We start from the raw sequence: 26,893 nt of genomic DNA, 5'->3' as shown, positions 1-26,893 counted from the left end.
TTTCAGGATTATATTAACTGTTAAGGTCTGTAAAATTTTTTTATCCTCTCTTAGCAATACAATATGGAACAACACAATTTATATGAACAGCTTTGGCATGTTATAAGTTGAAGCTGGAAATTAAATTTGGTTAAAGTGGTTAGAAGGCACACAATCTTGGATCGGTGCTAGCGAATGTGTGAAGAAAAGATAGTATAGTACTTGGGATGGGGATTTTAACTTTGAAGCACAAGTCTCAACTATAACTACCTATGTCACATTTCACATTCTGAATGAACCAATTTTGATTATCAGTATATATTGTGACCTCTCTAGTCTGAAGGGTCGCTTGTCCGAAGGTTCTCTAGTCCGAAGAGTCGCTGGTCCAAAAACCAAATTAAGTTTGTTACTCCGAAGGTTCTCTAGTCCGAATATAGAATAAGGTTAGGGTTAGTGTTAGGGTTAGTGTAAGGATTAAGATTAGCGAGTCTTATTCTATATTTGGACTAGAGAACCTTATTTTTTATTCAGACTAGCGAATCTTTGGACTAGAGAACCCACTATTCGGACTATAGCGAACCTTTTACATAAGGAGCCTTAAGGACTAGAGAGTTGTCACCATGTATATCAAAACAGTTCACTTTTGCCGAGCAAAATTTAGGACAGAACACCTCAACAAGACGCATCTTAAATTCAAAAATATATTTCATTGGATGCTCTACAATACATATACTTTCACCTTAGACTGTTCCAGTAAGTTTATAAATGGAAATGTAATAAAGACTTGGGTATTAAATCAATGTTGTCTGTGGATTTGTAAGTACAAAATGTAATAAGGACTCACTATTTCAAGCTAGTATAGGCTTTATAATTGATTTGCTCAATTACATTAGATCCATGTTCAATGGTTGTTTCAATTAGAAGTTTACTCAGGAGTATACTAGCAGTGCCTCAAACTGGCAATCCAGTATAATACTGTTAGACTTTAAGGGATCTAAAATGAGCGTTTATTATGCGTTCGACAGTATTTTTTGTGGGACATGAGAGCACCTCAGACCTATCGAATTGCATTCTGAATACTGAAGCATGTCTTTCTGATATCAAATAATTTTCATTTTTGAAAATCACAATGTAATACAAATTTTATGACAAATTATAAAAATTTGATATTTTTCAAATTTTTGATATATAACAGTCCTCAAAGTAAATTATATAAATCTAATGATATATTCTTAAAGTGTATGTAGCAGGGAGGAAAAGTTTACGGTCAATTGAAAATTTTGACCTTTCATATTGAAGATATGGATTTTTTCCCAAAAGACCTAATTTTTTTTTTTTGGTGTTTTGGGAAAAAAATCCATATCTTCAATACTGAAAGGTCAAAATTTTCAATTGATCGTCGGCTTTTCATCCCACCTACATACACTTTAAGTATAAATCATCAGATTTATAAATTTTACTTCAAGTACTGTTAAATATCAAAAAGATCAATTTTTAATGATTTGCCATAAAATGTGTATTACATTGCGAATTTCAAAAAATCAAAATTATTTGATATCAGAATGACATTCTTCATATTCAGAATGCAATTCGATATGTCTGATGTGCTCTAATGTCCCAAAATAAATACTGTCCAAACGTTCATACCCCAGCCCTTAATGAATTGGATGTTGGAAGATTGAATGAATAATATGACTATAAGAAGTGCCCAATTGACCCAATGAAGATCTGTTGTATTTTCTTGTTCTCATCACAGTAATACTATACCATATTATAAAGCTAGAATATTAAATAGAAATAAAACAGACATAATATTGAATATTTTGATCAACATCAAAATAGACATACCGTAAACGTTCGCCCCAATGGCGTCCCTTGGCTCCCTTTCCTTGGGGTAAATTTCATGTACAAATAGAAAGCTCCATCCTCTAAAAATCCCAACAAGAATCAAGGGAATACGTGGGAGGGCACTTTTAGTTTGTGTCTAAAATTCTACTTATGTCAAGAGAGCCCATAGCTCCATTAGGCGAACGTTTACGGTATTTTACTAAATTAACATCAGAATTATTCCTAGAAACATGATGTATCTGCAGACTACACCTGTCCAATACAGGAAATCATGCCAATAATTTACACAATATTTGAAATCATAACAAAGCCAAATTTGTAAAAATACCTCAATTTAGAAAAAAAATGAATGTAAAATGAGCATACATGTATACTCAGCATATTTCAAATTGAAATATGCCAAGTATATGCTCATTTTATGGAGCACAGGGAATATTTCAACTGTCATTGCTAATAACCTTGCTTTTCATTTATTGCAGACTATTCCTAATTTAACCGTTCAGATCCACACAAATTCTGAAATTTAATTTTATAACAGAATTGTTATTCTACCTATACCCCGCAAACCTTTTTCAAATATTTCACATAATATGCACGATTGCACGTAACATAATTGCACTAATGATCACGCCCTGTAAGTAATAAATGCCCGACAGCTATGTTGTTTCATATAAATGCAAAAATGATACAGTACTTTTGCAGGTAGCTAATTTTAGTTGGTCTCCAAGTATGTTTTCCTTGAGGGCTTTCTTATAAACCTGTAATATCAAAAGTTTGCAAAGGAATATGAATTACTGATTACAATATATGTAAGTATGAAATTACACAAGTGAGAAATATTAAAACAAAATTTGTGCCATTATATAAAATGTCGATGTCGGTGATTTAATATGTGCTACACCCAAGAACCTGCACACTTCCGCTGCCATTAGGATATATCAGAATCATTTCCGCTTCCACAAGTCCGCAACTGATGCGCAGGTACTCTCAGCGACTTAGATTGTGATTACCCCCAGCAGCTCCCCATTTTACACCTGGGCGGAGTAAAGCAATTGGGAATTAAGCCGTCTTGCTTAAGGATGCAACACACTGGCCGCGGTGGGGCTCGAACCCGCAACCTTTTGATTATGAAGCTCGCGCCCTAACCATTAGGCCACCATGCTTATATTATTTTTATATTATTACTTGCCAGATATTTGTGTGCTACAAAGAGTAAAACATAATCAAACAATATAGTTTCATACACTCTTAGATAGCGAGAACCGATCAGAGCAACCATTAGAAAAATGCACACCATGCATTAGATTGGGTATAATTGCACTGTTGTTCACTCAGTGTACTATGCACAGTGCTTTTGGACACATTCACTTTTCTTGCGGGTTAATGCATTTATGTTTGCTTGTATTTTCTAACAGTTTTAGTGGAAAATTTTGTTACAAAAATAGCAAAAATCATACAATTTTTTCTTGTGTATGACATAGGTTAATAAATGTGTATCACTTGTTGCTCTGGAAATTTTCAATTGATCGTCGGCTTTTCCTCCCAGCTACATACACTTTATGAATATATCATTAGATTTATCAAATTTACTTTGAGGACTGTTATATATCAAAAATGTGAAAAATATCAAATTTTAATCATTTGTCATAAAATTTGTATTATATCGTGAATTTCAAAAAATGAAAATTATTTGATATCAGAAAGACATTCTTCGTATGCAGAATGCAATTTGATATGTCTGATGTGCTCTAATGTCCCACAAAAAATACTGTCGAAACACTCAAAACGCTCATTCCAGATCCCTTAATCACTGGCTATTGAAGTCCATACCATATCAATTTGACATTTTTGGGAACACATAGGTGTGGCACTATCACCTTCCACCCCAAACCCTCTGTAATTTTGTTTTAATTTCCAATTTTAAATATTCTATCTCTGAAGTGTTTCTTCAAAGGGTCTTTTCCCAAAGAAAATATATTTTAGTGACCTCCAACTTCACTAAAACCACTCATTGCCATTTTGACAAACATTACTTCGGTCTCATTCCACCAAAGAATGTGAATTTTTAGTATATTTTTGCCTTTGTGTCCCATCCAAATATCTATTTTCCTAGTTCCGCATTATTTATATTAATCATACCACTTAATCAAATTAGGAACGATTTCATCATTTAATTTAGACTACATTATATAATACATGTACATTGCACATACAACTTAGCTAATCAGATTTTTTTCTCAATTTTGAGTAGCAAAGAATAAATCAATGCTTTTTAACAATTATCAATAAATGTATGTATTCCCTCAAGGGGATATGTACTACTTTCAGCAACTTTCTATTGATTTGCTGATAAAACACGGATAGATTGAATACATTAAAATAATTCTCATCTGCAATATCAGTACAAAATACTAAAGTCTGCACAAAAAGTAACTCAGCTGTTATAAATACGCCTATAGATTCAGAACTAATAATTGTTTTCATAACTAGTGCACCTGCTGCTGTAATAGCCCTGTAGCTATAATAAGGGCACCATCTGCATGATAGAGATACTTTTTGACCCCAGATGATGAGATACTTTTTGACCCCAGATGACCTTTGAACTCAGATGATGAAGTTTGAGCCCGATTAGACAAAGTTTGAAATCCATGACCTTTGACCTTGGATGACCTCCATATAATGTTTTTCATGCTCCCCTCATACCAAGGATTCCACCCACCAAGTTTGAGCCCGATCGGGCAAAGTTTGAAATTTGACCCCTCCGTAATGACCTTTGACCTCCGTTGACCTCGATTTTATTTCGGGCATATATTCCCCTCATATCAAGGATCCCACCCACCAAGTTTGAGCCCCATCGGACAAAGTTTGAAATTTGACCCCTCCGTAATGACCTTTGACCTCGGTTGACCTCAACTTTAGTTCGCAAGATATATTCCCTCAGTATCAAGGATTCCATCCACCAAATTTGAGCTTCATCGGACAAAGTTTTAAATTTGACCCCTCCGTAATGACCTTTGACCTCGGTTGACCTCGATTTTATTTCGGTCATATATTCCCCTCATATCAAGGATCCCACCCACCAAGTTTGAGCCCGATCGGACAAAGTCTGAAATTTGACCCCTCCGTAATGACCTTTGACCTCCGTTGACCTCGATTTCATTTCGGGCATATATTCCCCTCGTATCAAGGATCCCACCCACCAAGTTTGAGCCCCATCGGACAAAGTTTGCAATTTGACCCCTCCGTAATGACCTTTGACCTCGGTTGACCTCGCTTTTATTTTGGACATATATTTCCGTCCTATCAAGGATCCCACCCACCAAGTTTGGGCCCGATCGGACAAAGTTTGAAATCTGTGACCTTTGACCTTGACCTCCGATGACCTTCAAAACTACCCGGTAAACAGCGCACGCCCGGTACCCATCTATGTCCGAAATATCGGAATGATGCGTCGAAGCCGTGAAACGATTGCCATCGAACACACAGAGCTCATTATTTTCTTAATGCTAGTGCACCTGTAGCTTTGCAGCAATGCATTCTGGGTAGACATTACAGTGCATTTCAAATTGGGCAAACAGCCAGAAGCTGAATGAAACTTGTCCAGAGTTGCCCATTACACATCTTTGTATCCACTTGCTGCTGCTTTTGCTATCCAGTTGGGGTATTTTCCCCCCTAGATGACCTTTGACCTCGAGGGGGCCCTTTGAAAAATACCCAGTTAACTTGCTTTTTCCGTCACCTATCCATATCCGAAATTTCGCTCGATCGTCGGCGGCGGAACGCATAGCCGGACAGACAGACAGATAGATACACAGATACACAGATAGACAGATAGAGACCGCTTATTATTTTATTAGTACTAGTGCACCTGCGGCTGTGAGAGCCCAGATGCTGTGAGAGCACTGGCATGATAGTGATACTGTTTGACCCCAGATGACCTTTGAACTCGGATGACCTTGGTGCAATTTTTTCATGCTCCCTCAATCATACTGAAGGATTCCACCTATCAAGTTTAAGCCCAATAGGGCAAAGTTTAAATTTAGCCCCTTCATGACCTTTGACCTTGGTTGACCTCAATTTCGTTTCACAAGATATATTCCCCTTGTATCAAGGATTGCACCCACCAAGTTTGAACCCGATAGGACAAAGTTTGAAATCCACGACCTTTGACCTCGGATGACCTCCATATAATGTTTTTCATGCTCCCCTCATACGAAGGTTTCGACCCACCAAGTTTGAGCCCGATCGGACAAAGTTTGAAATTTGACCCCTCGATAATGACCTTTGACCTCGCTTGACCTCGGTTTTATTTCGCGCATTATATTCCCCTCCTATCAAGGATCCCACCCACCAAGTTTGGGCCCGATCGGACAAAGTTTGAAATTTTGACCTTTGACCTCCGGTCAACATGCTTTTCCTGTTACCTATCCATATCCGAAATATTGCATCGATGCGGCGGAACGCATAGCGGACAGACAGATAGAGACCGCTTATTATTTTAGTAGTATAGATTATTGGGGTATGGGCGCTTATTGGGGTATGGGCGCTTATTGGGGTATGGGCGCTTATTGGGGTATGGGCACTTATTGGGTTGTGGGCACTTATTGGGGTATGGGCGCTTACAGAATTCATTTCCAGCAAGTTTGGGCCCGATCGGACAAAGTTTGAAATTTAAGATTCATTTGCAGCAATGCATTCTGGGTAGACATTACAGTGCATTTCAAATTGGGCAGATAGCCAAAAGCTGGATGAAACATGTCCAGAGTTGCCCAGTACACATATTTGTATCCACTTGCTGCTGCTTTTGCTATCCAGTTGGGGTATTTTCCCCCTAGATGACCTTTGACCTCGAGGGGCCCTTGAAAACCACCGGTCAACATGCTTTTCCCTGTTACCTATCTATATCCGAAATTGCGGCTCGATGCGTCGAAGCACGGCGGAACGCATAGCCGGACAGACAGACAGACAGATAGATAGATAGACAGATAGATAGAGACCGCTTATTATTTTATTAGTATAGATAGTGCACCTGCGGCTATGAGAGCCCAGATGCTGTGAGCGCACTGGCACGATAGCGATACTGTTTCATGCTCCCCTCAGTCATACGAAGGATTCCACCTATCAAGTTTAAGCCCAATAGGGCAAAGTTTAAATTTAGCCCCTACATGACCTTTGACCTCGGTTGACCTCAATTTTGTTTTGCGCATATATTCCCCTCGCATCAAGGATTGCACCCACCAAGTTTGAACCCCATAGGACAAAGTTTGAAATCCATGACCTTTGACCTTTGACCTCGGATGACCTCCATATAATGTTTTTCATGCTCCCCTCATACGAAGGTTTCGACCCACCAAGTTTGAGCCCGATCGGACAAAGTTTGAAATTTGACCCCTCCGTAATGACCTTTGACCTCGGTTGACCTCGATTTTATTTCAGGCATATATACCCCTCGTATCAAGGATTCCACCCACCAAATTTGGGCCCGATCGGGCCCGATCGGACAAAGTTCGAAAAATTTGACCTTTGACCTTGACCTCCAATGACCTCCGATGACCTTCAAAATCACACGGTCAACATGCTTTTCCCGGCACCTACCCATGTCCCAAATATCGGATCGATGCGTCGCAGCGCGGCGGAACGCATAGCCGGACAGACAGAGACCGCTTACTATTTTAGTAGTATAGATAGATATTTCAACATAGAGAGAAGGATGATTTATTTACACGCATTTTGATACCCCATTCGTCAAATGTCTTTCAATATTAACAACACAGTAGTGCTTTTACATAAAAATACCCGAATTAAAGTTACAGTTTACAGCGATCAATGGTTATAATGCCAGCACTGTAAACACGTAAAGCCCGTCATTATCTTCGCGCTTACTTCAAATCAATACAAATAGCTGCAACTTTTAAATTGTAGTATTTTTCTTTCAAAACACTGCTGTATTGTCAATATTGAACACAATTGGATAAATGTGGTATCAAAATGTGCGTAAATAAATCATCCTTCTTTTTACGTTGAAATAGTGTGAAAACAATTATTAGTTCTGAATCTATAGGCGTATTTATAACAGCTGAGTTACTTTTTGTGCAGACTTTATATAATAAAATGTTCATTGTGTTGAAATTCCTGGATGTATGTTAGAAAGCCAGTTTCAGCACAAATTCTTTCAAGATTCGTTCAGAAGACTGTGACTGTATTCATCTGTGCTCTTAAATTAAACAGTTTCAATACCCTTATGTACTGCTTAATTAAAATGCTTACAAGCCTCATGCTGAATGTGTTCCTTAATTATGAACCGTATCTTCAGTGAAATCTATTCATGTTTTGCAAGTTAACACTTCACATGTAGAAACAACATTAATCATGCCTGGAGTATTCTGGGAGAACAAAAAGTTGCTATTTTTACATCTTTATATGCCGATGGGATCTTGCATATCAGTGTATAGGAGAACATGATTGTATTTTTTTTTCCATTTTTCCTACAGCTACTTAACATTAAAGAAAGTGAAGAATTTTCATAAAATTGGCTATATGTATGTACATCTATAAGAAAAGCTCTGCACTGTAATACGATCTCTATGTTAAAGTACTTCTTACACCCTACTAATTAAATTTAGAAAATTGTTTGAAAACCTCACATAAGACTATTGAAACATCTAATATTATCTTAAGTCTGTGTTTCTGATTGGCTTACTCATGACATAGTAATTCCAGAAGCAACCTATGTCTGTATAACATCAACTTCTGATAATGCTAATAAAAAAGAGTTTGCCACAACAATAGCTTTAAAACTCACATTGTGGTTCATTTCTTCATTTTTCCATGTTTGAGAGATTTCTAACCATATGAAAAAAACAGAAAACATATAGCAAAGAAGGTAAAAAAACCAGACAAACAAAGTCAGCCAAAATGCAACAATTAATCGATTCACTCTCTACTGTGCAATTTGATGATATTGTCAGACATAAGTTCAAATGTTAACTATGATCAATTTTCAAAATGTCATCCTTTGGTTTGATTGGATCAGCTCATGTCACAGATCAAAGAAAATTTTCATGCAACCCCCGGAATACATCGTTGTGACCAAAAGTATATCACCCACAATGAATTCTGGGCTTCCTTTGATCAATACCTTATCACATGAAGTGCCGACATGTTAAGGGAGGATTTTGCGAGGGAACACGTGCTGGACCGAACGCATAGCAGGTGGGGGCAGGGGGGCAGGGCAGGGCAGGGGGCAGGGCAGGGGAACAGGGGGCATTTGCCTTCTTTGTTAAAAATTTATGTGAAAAAATTAGTAAATTTACTGTGCGCCACTTTGTGCACCACTTCGACTAACTCCAAGCGCCACAAGTGGCACACACCGCCAGTTGAGAAGGCCTGCCTTATCAACATGATCAATTGATAAATTGGTCCATCAATCATACCAAACCAAGAGAGCCGCTATCATAATTACGGAGCACATTTAGTTCAAATCATCCTCCAGACATGCAAATGCATGGTGTACAAAAGAATTACTTCCATCAATACCAGTTGACAGGTGATATACTCACTTGTATTGTACTCCATGCATTTGCATGTCATCTGGAGCATTTCTGGAGGTTTTGAACTAATTACACATATATGACACAAATTTGGAAATCAATGGTTGCCTTTGGTTGTTGTTGTTTCTAATAACTGTCTAAATTTGAGGGGCTCCAAATTTTTCCAAATTAGAAAAGAGAACATTGAGAACCTATATCTTTCCTAATGTGGTCAAGAATCTAAGGGCCCTAATGATAATGGCGCTATAAAGTTTTCTTCGGTGCAGGGGTCTATGGGATTCGTTTTACATCTGGACCAAATTTGAAGAATTCTGCAAAACCATGTTGCATTCTGGGGGTTGCGTGAAAATCTTCTTTGGTCACAGATGTTGTTAATACATCACCATTATATTTGTTCTATTCAGTACAGCAATCTATAGAAATCCTGGTCCAACAGGTGTTTATCACTACATTCATGATATTTGCATGCCACTTGTAAACGCAGTGATGCATCCATGATTTCATGTTAGGCAAAAACACATTTTACATATTCATAATCAATCACATTGGGTTGAAAGTGCTTTTGTTTAATATTTCTATCACGCAAAGAGTAAACCTGCCAATTTGTGATGAAGAATTCAGACAAACTTGTCCACTAATTTGGTTGACGGAAAATAAGCCTTTCTTCATGTACCAACTTTGAATGTCATTGATTATACTTGGTAGTGACAACTGAGAAATAAGGTGTTCCAAAGGTGATGCACACAAGCAAATGCGCAATCTTTTTTTTTTGCTAGCAAGCATATGACTTCTAAAGTGTTTGTTGCATCTTTATGCTCTATTCGACTATTGCACGGTTCTGCCATGATGCAAGGAGAGCCTCGAACTGGCATGACATGCAAGGAAGAATTACATGACCCAGTTCAATTCCCATTCATGCATGCTGCCAGATCAAGGCACTCCTCGCACATGGCGGAACCATGCAATGGGTGAATTGCAACAGGATTACACCTTCAAATATTAAACTCATGTTAAAAAAGGTCAACTATGAACACAACTGATGAATCATGACAAAAACTCTCATAATTAAGATTTCCAGTTAGTCAACAGCAACACATATATGACCAATCAATGGAGCCTTATTTACTGATCTCAACATCCTAATCCCTACTCCTGCCCCTAATCCTCCTGGTAATCCTTCCCCTGACCCCAATCATCAGCCTATTTACTGATCTCAACATCCTAATCTCCTACTCCTGCCCCTAATCCTCCTGGTAATCCTTCCCCTGACCCCAATCATCAGCCTATTTACTGATCTCAACATCCTAATCTCCTACTCCTGCCCCTAATCCTCCTGGTAATCCTTACCCTGACCCCAATCATCTTAAAATCTTGCCAAATAATTTCAAAGTGCTGATAAATCCTTTCATCTGGCTTATTTGAATTTTACTGCACAGTACAGAGATTTGAAAGTGTTACATTCGAGTAAGCAAAAACCGTTAGAATTAGTTATCAATATACCTGCACAAGAAGCTAAACCAAGCAGCTTCCCTATATTAAATTACCTTCCGGTCTCTTACCTCATTTGCATATCTCAATTGTCATTGTAATTACCGACTAATATCGTTATCGTGGAATTTAATCTGTCTTAATTGAATCAAAGTCACAGGTGCTTGTTAAGTATAGGAACTCTTCCTTACCTTCGATTAGGTGATGCTGTGAATATTTGTCATGGATATTTTTTTCACTGTTTTCCTGTCACCAACACACGTTAGAAAGAGACAAGTGAGATAAATGAATAAAATTTACCTCCATCTGTGATTTGGAATGTAATATTTCATCAGTATTATGTGTAACTTTTTCTGTTAAATTGCCAGAAGAAACTGAAGTGAAGAGTGAAAATAAGCCTGCTTTATTGTATCGGATAACACTTTAATTACTTGTACCATATTCAATTATCAGTACTTGAAGTGTTGAGATAAGATGAAGTATTCAACTGATTAATTTAATAATTTAATCGAAAACTAGATCATGCAACACAACTGCAAACATTTGACACTTATCCTGCTAATTGCTACTATTGCTATCTACTGTAGATAGCAATATTTATATCCCTTCTGTCCCTGATTGTTGCTAGATGGATTACAAGGTGTGTATTGGACCACAGTATTTTGCAAATTCCTGTAAAGTATGCTGAGGCTTGTGGTCTTATGCCTGTGCAATGTATAGTGCACTATTATGATAAATATCTGCGTTTTTTTTAAATATTAATTTCGTAAATAAATCTCTGACGTTTCTGTGCAACTACAAAACTATGACATCATATACCCTGATAGTACTGCTATTGATATCTACTGTAGCTTTTTCAATATTTCTTAAACAAGAGTGTGTATACAGAACTGCAAAAACCTGACATCAATTCTATGAGAATTTTTACCATTGCTATCTACTGTAGATAGCAACATATTAACATCACTACTATCTACTGTTACATTTGTAAATACCATCATCACCTCTGCTCTGATTGCAAAAAGTCTTACCATAAAAAAACAAATGAAAAAAAGATAAAATGACAAAAATACACCATAAAGATGACAAATAATATTCCATTTTTATTAAACCAGTAACCTTTAAAACAATTTACTTTTTGACCTTATAATTAATTGAAATTTAATGAATTTAATTTGAAGTGTTCAAATAACTGATATATTTGATAACAGTAACTCATCATGCTTGTTACAAGTACTAACACTTTATCATCATTCCTATTAGGCCCTTTATGAATGCATGTTTGGCACATTTGGTAACAAGCACTGAAGAAACATTAATTCATAACGAAGCAAGTGGCTGCACCAGGAAATATTTTCGAGGGGGGGGGGGGATGGGGGGTAAAGTGAATTACAGGAGGGGTAAAATCAACAAATTTTGCCCAAAATTGACTCATTTGTTTAGCTTTAAAAGGCAAAAATAGAGCCAAATATTTGAATTTGTATCATATCTTAACACTAAATTTGCTTTCAAATATCGTCCTCTTCGAAGCTGCACAAATTGAAATTGCTTTAAACCTATTACATTTCACGTATAGATGATTCTCTACATGTAGCTAATAAAATGCCTGCGGGTAAACGACAATTTCTTTAGTAGCTCTTTTATTGTCCACTCAACAATAGCTCTCCATCCTAATTCACGTCAAAAATAGCCCTACTTTAACTTCTTCACATGAAATCATTCAACTTAATTGTATCATGTCAGCGCTGGTGGGAGATGCACACAATCACGGCAATATTCTTGTATAGAATCGGCATGGTTGTCATGGTTATGAAGCAATTCATTGAGAAGTGTGGTCAATAATAGTTGATGTGTGGAGTGGACGTTGTATTACAGGTGAGTGGTCAAGGATTATGGAGACTAATAAAGCATCAATGAACTTATATATATCATATGACGCGATTTGATCCAATCAGACCAAAGTCGTCAATAATAAAATTGAGATACGGGCAAAATTATGAAGCAAAAAAACAATAATTTAAACATAAGAAAATTGACATATAAAAAGGTAATAAGTAGTCAAAAAGGTATGCTCTGCACTTAGGGATTTCAACATCATTAAGCTTACGTACTGAGTAAGTTAGTGATGGTAATAACTCTAATTTCAAAATTTCCCACTAAGGTCTGAGTGGATCAGATCGTGTCACATATGCATGGTGCTTCTGATGACCTTCTCAGTAAGATTTCTTTTCTTTAATTATAAAGTTGCATCATCTGACGATGAGCTGGGCGACTGCAGGGTATGCTTGATTTTTATGTTTGTCACAATAAGGTTTTATGTTTGTAACATCAAGGCTTTCTTTCTTGCTTATCATTGTTGCAATTTTGATGTTTTGAAGTTGGATTGGTCAATATAATTAGCATCCTATGCTATTTTTATCTCTTAATTCAGTTTGGTCAATGGATTACAATAAAGACAACATATTAAAAAAATGGTTTATTTCTTGATCAACAAAATTAAAATTATCATTCTGCAACACTCGACCATCGGATTAACATGCAGTTAATAATAAGGGTGGTGCTAATTAAGGCAAAAAATTGCACTGGCTTATAGGAGAAGGAAACAAATCGTCCGGTCAGTACCCGCCGGTACACTATGGCATTCTTATTTTCACTTGGTGTTGCTTTTTCTGCTGAAAGAATGTAGTTTCTTGATTTTAATTTTATATTCGAATTAACAGTACACATCTCTTTATACATTGAAACCAATTATGAGAGTGAATGTGTATTTTTCAGTTGAATGTTTACTTCATGCATTAAACTCATTTTACAAGCATGAATTTTTTTCCCAAGAAAGCCCATTTTTGCCTGCAGACACTGTGGACCGCTAGCCATACACTCAAATAAAAGAAATGCAACGCAACATTAAGAAATCGCAATGATAGTAAGTGTACTCTGCACTCTACCACTCAGCTTCTATAAATAAGCACATATGAATGAACAGCCATAAGATATATTATTACAACAATAGTAAGAAAACTACATATGCAGTGCAAGTGAACCTCACAGGGAAAATGAGCAAGTACTAGGAGCTGATTGGAAATGCTATGCTGGTATTCCATCCGCATGCATTCTACTGCATAACCACTAGAGCATGCTTCCATGCTAAATGATGTATGGCTTATTTAATTGCAGCCAATTACTTCCCGATACCCTGGTTTTATTCAATTGATTACATCTGATTCTGTTCCTCACAAATTTCCTATCAAATAACGCTGCACTAAAATGATACAATTTTGCAATTGTATGACCTTGAACTATTATTGTGTGTTGAAATGCTTGTCAGTAAAAAATTATTAGGTATAAAATATTTGTTTTTTTTGTCAATTATGTATGTTATTTTGATTGGAAATGCTACTATTCCATCTAGATGTATAGTATGCGGACGCTTGTGGGTTTTACATAACATGCAAAAAATATTTTTTCATTCTAAATTTCCTTGAGATGAATCAATATTTGCATCTTTTCAATTGCTGCCAAATAAATATACCTGTTTGTTGTTGATGCTGCTGATGATGGTGACGATGATGATGATGATGATGATGATGATGATATGAAAATGATGACATGATGATGATACTATACCGTAAACGTTCACCTATTAAATGGCACACCTAGGGTCCTTTGCCTTGGGATAAATTTCATGTACAGATAAAGATAAAGGTACCGTATTTCGTCAAATAGTCGCCCCCTCTCAAATAAACGCCCCACCACTTTTTTCAACCAAGATGTTTAAAAATGCCGATATTTCCATGCTATCTTGTGTAGTAAGCTTACCAAGTCGCCCACATGGTCGATAATAGCGTCAATAATTGGCGAAAATCTGGATTGGAATCCCGGAAGTGAACCAGAAGTCCGTGTAATGATTTTAATGGGAATTATTGTTCTAAAATTGACCTTGAATAAACGCCCCCCATTGGGAAAATGTAACGCCCCCGGGGGCGTTTATTTGACGAAATACGATATGTGCCCTTATTTACTAGTGGGATTTTTATGGGAGGGCACTTTTAGTTTGTGTCTAAAATTCCAGTTATGTCAAGGGAGCCCATAGCGCCATTAGGTGAAAGTTTACGGTATGCTGTTTTCTCCTTTTTATTATGTTTGGATTAGATTGTTTTTCTTACTTACTTGCCATTGCATCAATTTTATATTCATTGAGCTTCTCATTATACATTTTTTGATTCTGCCTGCCTACTCCATGTCATGCATCACAGCTTTTTACGATGCCAATTCAGATGCTTTTATGTTTTTTTTTAATGAAAAAAATATATAGGTTACCACAAATTGAATTATGTGTGTGCATTGTTTCAATTCATGCAGAACCAATTTTTATGTCACTGTGCTGATGATATGCACTCTATATTTTTATGAAACTACATGTATTTTCAGAATAACTGTTAGTGTTGATTGTTTGTTTATATGTTTCTGTCGGGGAGGACGTGGCTTTGTATACCTTGGACTACAGGTAAATAAATGCCACTCTTAATACCCCCCCCCTTTTTCAAGCTCAATTTCTATTCTAGAGAACCCATCAATTTCTTTGTCTCAGAGCCATCAGGCTAAATTTTGCTCCAAATATGCTAAAATTAGCTTCAAATTTAAGCTTTAAGGACATATTTCTAAGAAATGTTCCTAACAAGGGTACTAAACAAAGCCCCATTTTGGTTCCAGAGACCCCATCTTATGTCCCTAAACCCCAGTCTGAAGCTTGCATTTCTAAAATGTGGGAGACAGTTACCTAGTAAATATTATTTGAGTTGAGTAACCCCCTCTCCGGTTACTGTTTGCTTGCTTGTTTAATTATTAATTTCATCAGATATTTATGAGTATTTGAAACATTTGAAAACCACTGTCATGTTCAATTTCCTAATGATGTGCTAAAACTTTGGAATACATAAAATATCATAAGTATTCTAAATATTTCCAGTTTTTGATTTGTTCTTTTTTCATCAGTTGGTTTTATTTTGGTTTAATTGTACAATTAACAAATTTAAGATGCTGATTTCTTTAAATTATCAAGGTCGCTACCTCTTGTTCTCCACAAGGAAAACTTGCTGAGCAAATGGTTACAAACCAGCTAAACCAATTACATGATGCCAAAATATCTCTACTACCAGCTAAATATTTTTAAAAACAGGTGGTCCTCTCCTTGCATGCATAAAGAATGAACCCGGTGGAATTTAATGGACTCTATGGAATTTAAACTACATAACCACTACCAGCTAAATATTTTAAAGACATGTGCTCTTCTAGCTTGCATAAAAAATGAACTGGATGGAATTTAATTTGGTTTGTGGACCCTGATTCCATTTGCTCCGATGTCCCAGCTATAATAATGTCCAGTGGGGTAGACACATGCAATCAACTTGTAGCAGTGAGTAAGGTTAAACAACCTTTTAGATTTAATATGCATGAATCGTTACAAGTATCTTGTGTCTGCTTATGGCTTGCTGACTTCTAACTGCAGAATTCACTCATCAATGTATCAATAATATATTAGAAATTCTTTTCTACATTTTGTACATATATTGCATTGCTACGCACACAGCCGATGATCAGCTCAAGATCGTTACTGCCATTAAAGATTTTAAAAAGATTTTAATTTTTAAAAAGATCAGTAGACAGTTATGTTCACCAGATCTACTAAAGGCCACTCATGGTCATCACATGAATTACAGTTGACTTTATATATATAATATTTCAAAGTCATCATACTGTAGATAAGAACTCATGCTCACTTTTGCTATCTACTATAGGCCTATATATAAAACAACTCATGATCTCCATTGCTATCTACCATAGATCGCAACTCATGGCCACTATTGCTATCCATTGTATAGCAACTCATAGTCACCATTGATATCTGCTCTGTGCTGTAAACCCTGTGTGCTCTTGTCCTAGGAATCATGCAAAAAAATAAAATAAACCACATTGTGCACAATTTATTGACTTCAGGTCACAGGGTCAAAGCCCCAAGACAATTTTGGTGATACTGGTCCATAAAATGACCAGAATGGTCCTTCAAGGGCCTTCAAACTTAGTCCAAACATAGTTTATATAGCTACACATGGCCACCATTGCTGTCTACAGTAGATAGCAACTACTGCTACTGCTATTTACTGTTGATAGCAATGCATGCTATCAAAGAGCAATCTGTAATCACCAAATGTTGCTATCTTCAGTAGATAGCAAATCATGATCACCACCACTGCTATATACTGTTGATCACCACTGTTACGTGTTAATAGCAATAAATGCTATCATGTTATCTACAGCAAAGAGCAACCAGCTAGTAATCACCAAATGGTGCTATCTTCAGTAGATAGCAACACTTTATCACCACTGCTATACTGCTGATAGCAATAAATGCTATATCATGGTATCAACAAAGAGCAACCAGTAATCACCACATGTTGCTATCTTCAGTAGATAGCAACTCATTATCACCACTGCTATCTACTGCTGATAGCAATAAATGATATCATGTTATCTACAGCAAAGAGCAACTTGTAATCATCAAATATTGCTATTTATATCACTCATACATAAATTCTAGACAGTTCATTGGTTGATTACCATTTGCCATTTTTACCATCACCCTCTCCGTGTGATAGTCTTTACTATCATAGTGCTCTGCCGTAGTCGCCTGCGCCAATCCGTGCGCTGACTCTTGGACTCGCCGATTTTAGCTATGGGGTAGACCCCAAAATGTGAAGTATATCACGGCAAAACATGGTGTTATGTTGATGAAAAATGTATTTCCTACCTTAAATAGTATTTTAGTAATAGAATTTATGCATGAGTGATATAAAACAAATATTAACGTCTTAAATTAGGTATGTAATGGTGAAATATAATCACTTTCGGTGAAAGATGTATTGTTCCATTCCACTCGCCGTTCGGCTCGTGGAATGGAATAATCCATCTTTCACCTCGTGATTATATTTCGACCATCACACTCATAGACAGTTAATATTTGTATACTACAGCACAGAGCAACATGTAATCACAACATATTGCTATCTTCAGTAGATAGCAACTCATGGTCACCATATTTGCTATATACTCTAGATAGCAATTCATGGTAACCGTTGATATATACATGTAGCAACTTTTATAAGTATTATTATGATGCACAAACTAGGGAAATTGGATTTATAACTAGCACTGGTATATTATTAATATTGGTCGAAATGCACATACTTGCAATTCAACAGTATTTTTCATTTCCATGCCCATTTTGAAATACACTGCCTCGCTCCATTTTTTCAATCTCAAGAATTTTACCCTCTATAACACTTAATCCTCTCTCTGTGGCAAATATTTTCAGTTCATTAAGGTCCCCTGCATAACAACACACATGGTGGTTTACACTCTATTGACCCTGTAAGCACAATAAACATCCCCACACAGCTCGGTATGCATCCGCAACTTTCGCACTTCCTCATCTGCCTTAGCCTTATCCCTACCAATCTTTAATACCAGTCTCAAATTCACAGTGAGAAAATATTTCCAAATGAAAAAATGAAAAGGAATCAAAAAGAAAATCAAAATTTCACAACCAAATTTGTACTAAACATGAAAAAATGGATTTAAATAATCTGGTACAAAAAAGTCCTGTAAATGGATCAAAGATCACATTTTGTATGGTTATAGACTCTTACTGTACAAACCAACTTTACCACCATTTGTATTTTATTCACTCTACAATATCACTTTTCTATAAGAACATCTGATCTTTTATACATTCTTATGCTTCCATTCTCAAAAGTCATTTATTATTTCACAATAAATCGTTGTAACTGAAAATTTGACATAAAAATTTGTGTCTTCTTCTTGTTCTCTAAAATAATAAAAGTGTATAAAAACAAATTTGCACGAGCTGGTAAGCAACATAGTAGCACATTTGACTTCTGCTTACAAAGAGTTAGCGTGGATGTACGCTGCCTAGTGGCTCCCTTTAGACCTGCACCGATAATCTGATCAAATAAGACATAGCCTGCTTTACTGGTAGCGCTTCAGGTGTCAGGATGCTGCACGATGACCCAATTTGATATGGAAACATACTACAGTACATTCACAAAATAGAATTGAAGAATTAATTGAACATTCAGACATACAAAATTATTCTTTTATCATGAGGTGCTGGTTGTTCAGGCAAATGACTACTAGCGTAAATTCACAAAAGAGACTTGAAAAATTAATTCAACATTCAGACATACAAAATATTCATATGCCTGGTTATGACTATTACAATCAAGAGGTGTTGGGGTACATACAAGGCAGTGTTAACTGCAGACATGCAAGTTCATTTCTAGACTCATTATTGCTTGTACTCAAAGCAATGCTCTATATAATCTGTTCCATGAGTGATTCTCTGCCATTTGCCACATGCTTGTATATGGTGTATGTATTGCTCTGAGGATTCTCTATAGATTTGGATATTAAAAATATACAAAAACAATCTTTAAAAAAACTATATCACTAATTACCTTGTTTTATTTTTTCTGACCACCCGCATCACAAAATCATAAAATCCATTATGTATAACTACAATGTTATGCAAAGGTTATTTGCACATTATGTCAATGCAAGTAGATTACTACTTAATAATAATATGTGCAAATCCATACTTAACAAAATTAAGTACTAATGTACTAATTTAAAAGAATTCTAACCATGTTAACCTAGGTCAAGCTATCCAGCTCCTACCGGCACTCAATGCCCATGTAAGGCAATTTATATATTTTGTTCAGCTCTAATGGTTCAAAAGATGTTCAAACATGTACACAAACAAAAGTCACTTTAATTGTCTAGGTATTTTATATAGAAAACCGTTTTAGAACTTCCCTCATTATATTGAATCTCCGGTCTATACATATAGAAACCTTCACTTTTGAACTCGGTAGCCATGAGAACTTGCTGATAGCTTATGAGATGATGTGATTTTTTAATCATCTAACCCAAAAGATTAATAAAGAAACTGCTAATTCTTTGATCAACGATATTATCCCACAAGGAGCTCTAGAGCACTTGTTTAGATAAATGTATGATGCAAAGACATACAGAGTGCATACACCACATCTAGTAGTGCTGAATGCACTATAGTTTGATAACCTAGCGAGGCTACTGTAAGGTTGCCGCATATATTTCACAGAGTCATCATCGACAAACACTATAGTATGTTGTTTACAAAAATATATATCTACAACATGTATTTTGCAGCCTTATTATTTTTGATCGGACTTGACAAGTTCTTGAGAAAAAATTGTTTCAGGGACAGCAAGGAGACATTAACAAATGGCATGAGAGATACTTTGGTCTGAAATGTGAATGCTGCCTGCAACCTGCTAGTTGTAGACTGGGATGTAAATGAGCAACATATCCATTTCCTGAAAATCCAGGTGGCCAGGGGCATGTGTGAGGCATTGAACATTTAGGGGGATTTGTCCGCGGAATAGGCTGGAATTTGGTTCTTTTTACGACAATTATTATCATCCAATTCCAGATATATATTTACATTTCCATATCTTTTTTTGGGGGGGGGGGGCAAATTTCTGGTAATTTTCAGAAGATTTTACATCCCTGTGTATCTTAATATGTATTGGGTAAATAATTACCACAATAATGTTTTTCAATTTCAATCAGATTTATTTTATTTCCATCAAAAATTACAACAAAATACAATAATTATAAAAAGTACAACACGATGGAGGAGGTACAACGATAAGCGAAGCCTGTAAATGCTGCACCCCCTGTATAATTAAATTACACAAATTAAAACAGAACAAAAACAAAACGAGGATCTGTAGCCAAGAAATTTAAACACAAATATAATGAATCAATCAATTTAAATATAATATTGTACTATAATCATGAGTATTTAACATTAACATAAAGCAAATTACAAACTCTGATATAAAGCATAAAAGCAATGATAAACAACTTTGAGAGGACATATTAAGTGGAGGCAATGATGTAATAGAATGATTAACAGAAATATCACACTATAATAATGAAGCAAAACATGCTTGGATCTACTTGTCATTCAGTAAGGCATGTACTCCTCTCTTAAAGAGAGAAATGTTGGTAGCCTGTCTAATCTCATAAGGTATTTGATTCCAAATTTTTGGACCATTTGAGACAACAGTACTTGTTTTGTGCAGTTGGTAATTATGCTTATTTCTAGTATTATAACTGTGAATATCCTTAAGACTCTTAAACATAGCATCAAATGATTTTGGTAACATACCTTGGGTATACTTATACATAAAAATAGACAACTCTTTCTTGTACATATCAAATATAATGTAGTTTCAAGCTCTAGAAAGAATTAATTTTAAAATATTACTGATCGCAGCCTTAATGATATATCAGATATTCAGTTAAAGTTTCAAATAACACAATGAAATGTATATTCTTTTTAAAAGTATGCCCAGCAAATGATGAACCAAATCATATCACTCATGCTTCTCCAGTGAGCTAACACACTGTAATGTTATTTTCATTGCATTATTAAACAAGATCTTATAGCACATACAACTCATTAGCTATTAATGAGAAATAACAACCAGAGTGACCAGATCTTCTTCATGTGTTGTTATTAACCCACGATATACTGGTATTTAAAAAGTACAATGTTTTTGAAAACAAGTTAATGCGGATTATGTCATTACAGTATTTTGGGATTCTTCAATCACCCTCTATTGAATACCATCCAATTCAATTCATAATTACCGTAATGCTAAATTCAAGTGCATAATCAATGTTAGATTTATTCATTTATGTATTGTACACAGTGCGGTATAAAATTCAAACTGTCCTCATTACCCGAGTATAATCAAGAGTGTATTTCTCGCTGTTCTTGTTCGAATGACATTTAAACAGCTTTGAAGACCTTATATTATTATCCCATAAACCAACACTGCAGATCCTATGCATGGTTAGCTAAATTAATAACAACTTTTCATGCTGGCTTAATTGCATACATCTTTGCACACCTAATAAAATTGCCAGATCAGGATTGGGTATTAATTAGGGATTCCTGAGCATCAAAATGGCTGAATGATAAGAGGACGATGAACTGAAATAATCCATGCAGATTCTAGATGAATCTTGACCCAACGATTAAACCATGTGATGCCAGACAAATATTATATAGCCAGGCCCGTACGCAGGAGTTTTTTGGGGGGTGCTCATTTTGAAAAAGTGGACTTTTTTCCCAAGGGGGGGGGGCGATTTTGTGAAAAGTGGACTTTCTTTCCAAAATTTGGACCTTTTTTGACGAAAAACACGTGAAAAATCAGACTTTTTTGCTCGGTACTCTCGCAAATTTTGGGACTTTTTGTACACCCCCTGCGTATGGGCCTGTATATAGCACTAGTTGTTTGAATGAAAATATTCTGTATTGCAAAATAAAGAGCGTAATCCTAACACTTTACATAATAATTATTGCTAAGTTTACGCAACCTATGTGTATGAATGTAATTTAAATTGTACATCATGTGACCAGTGTTATTTGGAACAGAGGCCTGCATACATGTATCAATACGATATTGAATCAAACCTGTACAAACCAAGGCATTTTTTAATACAAATTAAACAAATTTGGAATGTTCTCAGTTTTTATGGAGTGTCTTCTTATTTATTATGCTAAATATATTACTACTGGTATTGAAATTTTCTGTGATGGGCAAACACTTATCCCTTAGAATATATTAAAAGAGTACGGTACCATATGTAAACTTCCAAATATTACAAGGCAGAGCTAATCGGGTTTTGATTGAGCAAACTTCAATCAAAACCAAAATTGTCATTGGCGTAATAAGCCCTGGGTTTTGTTGAAAAGGGTTTCATTGTCCTGTAGATCAATAAAAGGTGGTGCCATGCGTGTTGTGACATCAGTCCGACACCTGCTGTGCATTCATGCCCTGTGTCGAGTCGCGTGCCAGTAGCCAATCATAGGCAGCGGTTCTGGGGGCGTGGCTGTTTTCACAGAAATTGTTGCCGGGAAAATTCATAAGCTGTTTCGATACCATCCGAAGAGGTCAGGAAAATTTTAAAACCCACCCACCACTCCTTTATAAAAATATGATATTAAATGGCATTGTTTCTTTTGCTTTTTACCATTTTGTCCAATATATGAATCAAAATGGAGATACATTGCTGCATTTGAGCAAGTCATTGGGAATGTTTTCACATACTTAATATTTAATGTCAATTCCAAATTAGGATGTTTGGAAATTGAATGGGGTTGTCCTAATTCGGAAATGAGTAATGATTAGGTCCAAGCCAAATATGCTGTTTGGGATTTGAAGTGGGTCGTCTCACTTCAGGACCATAAATGGCATCAGATGATATAGCTGTCTGATTAAGTAAAAAGGGTATCAGATGATATTGCTGTCTGATACATATATGATTTCAATGATTGATATATATTGCTTTTAAAGAATAAGCCAGATGATATAGCTGTCTGAGGCGCTAATGAATTTGAATTTATATCTATTTAAAATATCAGATGATATAGCTGTCTGATTGCGTAAAAAGGGTATCAGATGATATTGCTGTCTGATGCATATATATGATTTCAATGATTGATATATATTGCTTTTAAAGAATAAGCCACATGATATAGCTGTCTGAGGCGCTAATGAATTTGAATTTATATCTATTTAAAATATCAGATGATATAGCTGTCTGAAGTGATATGCGATATTAAATTAAGTATGAAGAACACAGTTGACACTTGATCAACTGTGTAAATGAAAGGAAATAAAAGATTCGGATGGTAAAGATCCAGCTCCGGCAATAGTTGTGTTTGGTCTACTTATTGCGTCCATAGGACAATTAGTAGGAAAGTAATAAAGTTGTGTACAGTATGTGCAAGCTACAATATTATATAAGACTGATAGTTAGAAGTACAATACTGGTATTTCAAGCATTACAATCTTATTTTTTTACCAAATTTTTGAAAAAGAGACACATGGTTGAAGATTGAATGAATCATCACTGTATAACACCCGAGGACTGTAAGATGTAAAGACTCAGGCTAAATATATTTATATTAAGTAGAAGGAAAGGAAATCAATGGAATAAACTGCTTCCTTTGAAACATGTTATTTGATTGACCTCCACATCACTTGCACTACTTGACCAATGCCAACCAGATCAATTTATACATGCAATTGTGAGATGCACTTGTAGGGATCTTGCTTAGTAGATACAATTAGATAAATTGGACAGGACATCAATGCAAATATTGCAATGCAAGCAAAATAAATTTAAGAAAATGAATGTAATGTAATGTAATGTAATGTAATGTAATGTAATGTAATGTAATGTAATGTAATGTAATGTAATGTAATGTAATGAATAAATGAATGAACAAACAAATGGAATGAATGAATGAACGAACAAACAAACGAATGAACAAATGAATGAATGGATCAATCGATCAATAAATGAAAGAATGAACAGAATGAATGAATGATTTAAAATAAAATAAAAATCTGCAGCCAAATATTTTTTGATGTGATTATGACTTCAAAGCTAATGGCAGCCAACAAAAAAAACATTTTGACAATACTCATCAACTTTGCTTTTAGCCCCCAGCCACAAGCCCCATTAGCGCCAATCCGGCTTGAAATGTGGGGTGGTGCATTTGGTCTGAATTGTCATAAATTGGCTGAATAAAACAAAAAATGGAGAAATTTTACCAAAAGATGACAAGCTCTACAGTACCCATTCTTTATATCACACAAATATATAAGTTGAGCTAGTTTTATGCTATAATTAAATTTGCATCTGAAATTATTGCAGTGCTTCATGCTTTCATAATTTTAGAACGTAGGTATGCATTTATATAACTTAATGTATATCAAATTTCATTTCAGTGTCAAAAATATTAAAAACTGTTGACACAGAAAGGTTTCTAATCAGTATTGTTAGGATAATAGCATGAATAATGTTCATTGCATTTTTCCCATGATCCAATACCCATGCAGATTACAGGCTGTACTCAATGTTGACTCTCTCTGGAAACTGGGTGCATCACATGAAGTACCCCCCACCCACCCCTTGGCCAAATGTTGGCTTGGTAATTCCTCAGATTGACTAATTGTAGGCCTACAGCACTGTAAATTTGTGGGCGCCAAATATTATTTTCGCTGGGCCAAAATTGCTATACAGCCTCTGAGTAAACATTGAGTACAAACAAAGCAGAAGATTATCATTAGTTTGCACTGTAGTCAGTTTTGCTATCTACTGAAGATAGTCAATATCTATTGCCATTCCTGTTGCCTTTTATACTACCTACTCAATGATGTTGTATATCTACTCACTAGCATCAATTTTACTAAAGATACCCATGCAGTGATTATTGCTGGCTACACAAATTTATTGCTGTAAACTGAAAACAGTTGTTGCTGCTATCTACTGAAGATAACTGCTTTCTATTTGAGATAGCCAAATGCCGACTACCATACTAAAGATATAAGTGTATGGTCGTTTAAATGTACATGTATACATTCAAGCCAGTTATTGAAAACTACTGATAGTTCTTGAACATTGTTGAATGATAAGTCAATAACAATGCCGTAAAAACTTGATAGTTAGGGAACAAACCAAAAGATCGATGACGTCCTATAAACGTAACTAGTTTTGTTTCTCAGCCGACCCCCTCCCTCCCTGCCAGAAACGTAATAAAGAAATTTGGAAAATTTTGACATAATAACAATAATGACACATTCTTCAGACCAATGTTTTTGTACAAATGTAATCAAATCAAGTATTTTTACCCCCTTCCCCCCTAAACGAAACTACGTCATCGATCTTTTGGTTTGTTCCTTAGGCTATGTGCTTATTATTGAGCACTTTTGAAAACATGAAATTGTAACAAAGTCTGGTGCTTTACCAACTGAGCTATTATGGGGTTAAGACAAACATTTGCAGGTTTACTTGTTCGTATAATAACTATGTGTATCGATGCTTTGCTCAAAACCGGCCTTTACACTTTTGTGGATGGAGCTCTTCATGTTTGCATGTTTTAAAAGCGTTCAATAATAAGCACATATGCTAACTATCAAGCTTTTACAATCAAAGCTCATAAGTTCTGGAGACAATAAGCTAACAGGGTCAATGCGATTTACCGGTATACTATTATTTTATACCGGTAATATAAATGGACATTTCTGCTAATAATATTTTTTTTTTTTTAATTAAGTGTTGTCAACCCCGGGTGTCAACCACTCACTGTTGGATTTATACAGGGACAAGAGAAAAAGACCCCTTGCAACTTGCAGAGATTTTGTTTAGAAGGGTTTGGTTCAATATAATGTGGAAAAATCCATATAAAGGTGTTCAAAATCAGATTTACAAAGAAATATCCCTGCTATTTACACAAAGTTGTTACAATGTCACAACCTTGATTATGATGCGAGTACTATCACCAACAACAGTCACCAACTACCTGTGGATCCATGATATTATGATTCAACTTCACATTATAGGCCTATCTAGAGGACCCACGGCATGCCCTAGTAATAGTAATGTGACCTACTTTTATGTCTCTGAAGTTGAATCAGGGATATCCCTGGTTGAATCACAGCTGCTGGTAGTTGGTGTCCTTGGCAATTAGTAATGGTCTGTAGGCCTATATGCTGATAGATTAAAAGTGACAACTCTCAAGTGTGATTCTGATTTACCAGCATCTCATTGGCTGTAGTGTGAAATCACAGCAGCATTAGAACTAAAGCAGTCCCATCTGTGAATTTCAGACCTAAGGGGGAGCATGGAAGAGGGAGGGTGAGAGTCTGAATGGTCCTTAAAATATTGGCTCAACCACGACAGATCGCAAAACAAATTGAAATATCAATCCTCCACTAAATCATGTACAAATATGGTTAACTCATGGGGGGCAGTGTGGGAAACAGGGTTCCACCCCCCCCCACTGGTTATGCCCCTCTGAAATACGCGTACTTGCAGCGCGTCTG

At 35.8% G+C, this 26,893-nt stretch overlaps 1 protein-coding gene across 1 annotated transcript in view; it reads right to left on the bottom strand.

The window, feature by feature from the left end:
• Nucleotides 1-26,893, bottom strand: part of LOC140149565 (transmembrane prolyl 4-hydroxylase-like) — a 163,192-nt gene that overhangs the window by 135,520 nt on the left and 779 nt on the right. The window lies entirely within an intron of this gene.

The sequence above is a fragment of the Amphiura filiformis genome, chromosome 1, assembly GCF_039555335.1.
Source record: "Amphiura filiformis chromosome 1, Afil_fr2py, whole genome shotgun sequence".
In the NCBI taxonomy this organism is placed as follows: Eukaryota; Metazoa; Echinodermata; class Ophiuroidea; order Amphilepidida; family Amphiuridae; genus Amphiura; species Amphiura filiformis.
This window is presented reverse-complemented; position numbering and strand designations above follow the sequence as displayed.